The 5,326-nt window shown below is 37.2% G+C and overlaps 7 non-coding genes across 7 annotated transcripts; all 7 read right to left on the bottom strand.

Annotated features, from left to right (window-relative positions):
* Positions 1 to 1,189: 1,189 nt before the first annotated feature.
* Positions 1,190 to 1,308, bottom strand: LOC119630180 (5S ribosomal RNA). Its single transcript, XR_005245966.1, has one exon. It is a non-coding gene; the product is annotated as a 5S ribosomal RNA (ribosomal RNA).
* A 71-nt stretch (positions 1,309 to 1,379) lies between these two features.
* Positions 1,380 to 1,498, bottom strand: LOC119630197 (5S ribosomal RNA). Its single transcript, XR_005245983.1, has one exon. It is a non-coding gene; the product is annotated as a 5S ribosomal RNA (ribosomal RNA).
* Positions 1,499 to 1,569: 71 nt separating this feature from the next.
* Positions 1,570 to 1,688, bottom strand: LOC119630179 (5S ribosomal RNA). Its single transcript, XR_005245965.1, has one exon. It is a non-coding gene; the product is annotated as a 5S ribosomal RNA (ribosomal RNA).
* Positions 1,689 to 1,759: 71 nt separating this feature from the next.
* On the bottom strand, positions 1,760 to 1,878 carry LOC119630178 (5S ribosomal RNA). Its single transcript, XR_005245964.1, has one exon. It is a non-coding gene; the product is annotated as a 5S ribosomal RNA (ribosomal RNA).
* Positions 1,879 to 1,949: 71 nt separating this feature from the next.
* Positions 1,950 to 2,068, bottom strand: LOC119630198 (5S ribosomal RNA). Its single transcript, XR_005245984.1, has one exon. It is a non-coding gene; the product is annotated as a 5S ribosomal RNA (ribosomal RNA).
* Positions 2,069 to 2,139: 71 nt separating this feature from the next.
* On the bottom strand, positions 2,140 to 2,258 carry LOC119630176 (5S ribosomal RNA). Its single transcript, XR_005245962.1, has one exon. It is a non-coding gene; the product is annotated as a 5S ribosomal RNA (ribosomal RNA).
* Positions 2,259 to 3,629: 1,371 nt separating this feature from the next.
* On the bottom strand, positions 3,630 to 3,748 carry LOC119630175 (5S ribosomal RNA). The gene has a single exon (XR_005245961.1). It is a non-coding gene; the product is annotated as a 5S ribosomal RNA (ribosomal RNA).
* Positions 3,749 to 5,326: the final 1,578 nt, after the last annotated feature.

Below are 5,326 nucleotides of genomic sequence, written 5' to 3'. Positions count from 1 at the left end.
CTAGCTTGACCTAATCCAGCTTGTCTTTTGGGGTGACTCGGCTCACATATGAGGACAATAAAGTTTTTCGATAGGGCTGGCACTGTTTAGTTGTCAAGTAGGTACTTACCTTTAGGTAATTAACTTTTCCAATATCTTTTAATCAGTTACAAAACTCTGATGACTAAATTAAATTATTTAATATTCATAAACACTAAATAAAAGTCCCTTTCAATTCGACAAATTTAAATCTCACAAAACCATTGCGACAACTCAGATTTGTTCCTATTTTACCCCTAGTCCCTATTCCCCCCAATTTACGGTACGAGTCTTGTATTAACTTATGTTCAGTTTGTATAACTAAATCTTTGGAATATTGAGTAGTAATAGTAAAAAGGTAATTTAAGGTCCATAGAGCTCGTTAAAATATCGAACAGCTTGTACGGGCGTAATGATAAGAATAGATTCTGTAAATGTTTTTTTTTTCTGTAAAATTTAACCGATTTTAATGTATACTTGTAACAAGCTCTGTTAATGATTTCATATAAAATGTATGTGACCGAATACGGAACTAGTAAGTTGTTATAATTGAACGTTTTAATGGAAATATATTAAAACTTAGTAATTTAAGATGAGCATGATTTAGCTATTATATTGGGCTGTTTTCATAATAATAAAATAAACAAACTTGTATATAAAAACGGATTTATTCTTACATTCAGAAGAGCCTAGCTCCGCATTTATATTGTGCCATTTAAGCGTACATTATTGGTGAAAACTTTCTATCGAAGTCTGTGAATCTTCGATTTATTTACATCTTTATTGTTTTTTGTTTAAAACGTACTGTTACAATAATAAAAACAATATTTTTAACATATTGGACCGCCTTTTTATTTTCCTTAATATGTAAAGTTGCAAAAAATAGTAAACATAGCTTAACTAACTAAACTAACTTAATACTGTTTCAACTAAAGAAGAACATTCGTAACAGGATTGTATCGGATTACTTGTGTAATCTATGTAAACACAGTAGAAATTACATAATAATATTAAGCTCGACGAGATCACGCGCTCCCCACGATGCTTGACTTCGGTGATCGGACGAGAACCGGTGTATTCAACATGGTATGGACGTTGGCGACGAAACAATCGTATTGCACGGAGAAAATCTGCGTGTCGTCACTAGTTACCAAAAGAAAACAAAGCAAAAAGCCAACATCACGTGGTGTTCCCAGGCGGTCACCCATCCAAGTACTGACCACGCCCGATGTTGCTTGACTTCGGTGATCGGACGAGAACCGGTGTATTCAACATGGTATGGACGTTGGCGATGAATCGGTCGTATTGCACGGAGAAAATCTGCGTGTCGTCACTAGTTACCAAAAGAAAACAAAGCAAAAAGCCAACATCACGTGGTGTTCCCAGGCGGTCACCCATCCAAGTACTGACCATGCCCGATGTTGCTTGACTTCGGTGATCGGACGAGAACCGGTGTATTCAACATGGTATGGACATTGGCGATGAAACGGTCGTATTGCACGGAGAAAATCTGCGTGTCGTCACTAGTTACCAAAAGAAAACAAAGCAAAAAGCCAACATCACGTGGTGTTCCCAGGCGGTCACCCATCCAAGTACTGACCACGCCCGATGTTGCTTGACTTCGGTGATCGGACGAGAACCGGTGTATTCAACATGGTATGGACGTTGGCGATGAAATGGTCGTATTGTACGGAGAAAATCTGCGTGTTGTTACTAGGTACCAAAAGAAAATAAAGCAAAAAGCCAACATCACGTGGTGTTCCCAGGCGGTCACCCATCCAAGTACTGACCACGCCCGATGTTGCTTGACTTCGGTGATCGGACGAGAACCGGTGTATTCAACATGGTATGGACGTTGGCGACGAAACAATCGTATTGCACGAAGAAAATCTGTGTGTCATCACTATTTACCAAAAGAAAACAAAGCAAAAAGCCAACATCACGTGGTGTTCCCAGGCGGTCACCCATCCAAGTACTGACCACGCCCGATGTTGCTTGACTTGGGTGATCGGACGAGAACCGGTGTATTCAACATGGTATGGACGTTGGCGATGAAATGGTCGTATTGTACGGAGAAAATCTGCGTGTTGTTACTAGGTACCAAAAGAAAATAAAGCAAAAAGCCAACATCACGTGGTGTTCCCAGGCGGTCACCCATCCAAGTACTGACCACGCCCGATGTTGCTTGACTTCGGTGATCGGACGAGAACCGGTGTATTCAACATGGTATGGACGTTGGCGATGAAACGGTCGTATTGCACGGAGAAAATCTGCGTGTCGTCCTTCGATCAACAATAGTAACTAGATAAAGGGACACGTACAAAATTAAAGCAAAAGCTGTCCGCGTGAATATACACATTCGTTTACTAACAAACGGAGAAAAAAGTTTTGAAACACTTTTACGTTCAAACTAATTACAACTATGGCACCTACTAATAAAGTCACAAATCTCTTAAACATTATCTAATACTTACGATCATTCGTCACATAAAATTAGCAAAGCAATAAATTACTCCTGTCATTTACCAATAAAAAGATATATGTTAAAGAACGTATAATGTTAAATCAATCTTAAAATGCAAGAAATAAAGTAACTTTTCCCTTAATTGCTCTCAGAACTAACAACGTTTTTTTTATTTATTTTTGCTTCTTGAAATGCCGATTTCTTTTTACTACAGGAGGTAAGGGAGTCGCGTTGAACACTAAAATAATTTATTAATGAATTAAAGTAAAAGTTTAGTTGTTTAATTTTTATGTTTTGGAAATGTATGTTTGTTAGTATCTATACATTACTTATTATTTTATTAGCGTTACGTTTTTGTGTAATATATATTTTTATAGGATGTTTTTAAGTTTTCGCGACCAGTGCACATAATAAAACAACGTTTAAACGGTTTCAAGCGCGGTATTTTTATTACAATGTTTCGGCCACGTTTCAGTAGCCGTGAGCACGAAAGGCAAAGATGTCCAGTGTCAATGAGCGGAGATCTTAGCTGGCTTATAAAAGTCATCTCTAGTTTTTCTGGCGACAATCGAGATCCATTCTGCACACGTGATTGCTAGGAAAGCTAAAATAAAAATGGAAAGCTAAGTATCTAATGAGAGTCCAACAAACAGACACAAAAGCAGCATTAACCAATTTTAACCAACTAATTTCGAAGTACTGCTAACAAATTTTAAAAAATTATTACAACACAAATCAACTCCATGCATTTACTGTTCTGTTAAGCAAAAGTTGTCCATGTGTTGGCCGAGCCTTGGCCAACATTTGTGGCGGTGGTTAAAAATCGGTAATTTTGTTCAAAATTTAATATTATTTATAAGTTTAAAGCTTAAAATATAGTTTATACTTCATGTACTTACCGAAAGTAAGATACTCCGGCCGTTAAATTGGTTTTTCGGGCATTATTTTTGCAACTTTTAAATACACATTGCGGTATTGTGAGACGGGTTGACATTGGCTGTGTTTGAAGAGAACTAAACAAAATAGCAGCTCACATTTCAAGTGAGCTGTTATTTGACGAGACGGATTTTCTGCACCGACCCGAAATCTAGTTACTATTGTTGATCGAAGGTGTCGTCACTAGTTACCAAAAGAAAACAAAGCAAAAAGCCAACATCACGTGGTGTTCCCAGGCGGTCACCCATCCAAGTACTGACCACGCCCGATGTTGCTTGACTTCGGTGATCGGACGAGAACCGGTGTATTCAACATGGTATGGACGTTGGCGATGAAATGGTCGTATTGTACGGAGAAAATCTGCGTGTCGTCACTAGTTACCAAAAGAAAACAAAGCAAAAAATATGTAAGTTAAATCATTGATGTTAATCAATGATATCTATCTACACGTCTAACTCTGTGTAATTAACACATGTTAAAAATCTCTTCCAGGTTTATTGATTGATCAGTTGAGCTGGGAGTTAATTGCTAGTTTATTGATTAAGAGTAATATTATATACTTGTTTATTTGTTTTTAGTTTACCTATTATATTAATTGTATTATTTTCATTTTGTTATATTATATTAATAGTGTATGTTATTTAAGTATTATTATTATTATTAAGTTACCATATTATTATGAATAATAATTTATTTAGTTATGAAACATTTTTCTCCTGCTCTTCGTCTGAAAGCAGTTTTTTGAGTGCTGATGATGGCAATGATTCATGTACCTCAATACATCTGCACGATGAGATTTCTGCTGAACTATCCTCATTCCCTAACAACCTAAATATTGCACATGTAAATGTTCAAAGTATTCCTCGTCATTATTCAGATCTTCTGGCATCTATTAGCAGCACTACCCTTGACGCTTTACTGATTTCTGAATCATTTCTTAAACCATCCATTCCATCGGTTCAATACGCAATTCCCGGCTTTGTATTAATTCGTAATGACAGAGTAGGCAAAGGTTGTGGAGGCGTAGCAATCTATTTGCGAAGCGGGATCGAGTTCAGAATTGTAAGTGTGTCTCCATCTCAATATTCTGAATCCGCTGAACATCTTTTAATCGAATTGACACTGCATTACACTAAAATTTTACTAGGTGTTTTTTACAGTCCTAATCTTCGTGTTAATTATTTTGAATGTCTTGATGAATTGCTGTCTAATCACTGTTCTTTGGCCGATCATATTATTGTGATGGGGGATTTTAATACTTGCATGCTGAAGAATGATTTTCGATCTAAGCAACTATTATCTGTTTTAAGTTCTCATAATCTCAGGATATTGCCTGTTTCAGCCACTCATCATTTTCCAAATTGCACTCCCTCTCTAGATTCTCTCTATTAGATTTGATGATGGTATCTTCTTCTAGTAGTATTGACACTCATGGTCAAATAACCGCTTCATTTTCATACCATGACTTGATTTTCTTATCTCTCCGTGTGCGGGCTCCTAAGCGTAAGTCTGAGTTTCTATTTCTTCGCAGTTACAAAGGCATTAACATGGAGGCATTGAGACGTGATGCAGGCTTAATCGATTGGAGGCCGCTATTCAATGAATTGGATATAGATGGAAAGGTAGCATTTTTCACGGAGTCGATTTTAGAATTATACGACCATCATGCTCCCATCAAGCGTGTCAAAATCAAACATAAGCCAGCGCCTTGGTTATCTCCTGAAATTAAGCAATGGATGGCCTGCCGAGATAAAGCTCGAAAGAGGCTAAAACGTCAACCGTCCGAGCGCAATCTAACATACTATAAACTATTACGTAATCGGTGCAATCGTCTATGTCGAGATGCCAAGAGACGTCATTTCCATGAATCTCTCATAAATCGTAAGTCTTCTGATGTATGGAAATTTT

Source organism: Bombyx mori, chromosome 21 (genome assembly GCF_030269925.1).
Source record: "Bombyx mori chromosome 21, ASM3026992v2".
NCBI lineage: Eukaryota > Metazoa > Arthropoda > Insecta > Lepidoptera > Bombycidae > Bombyx > Bombyx mori.
The sequence above is the reverse complement of the archived record's forward strand: the minus strand, read 5'-3'. Positions and strand labels throughout refer to the sequence as shown.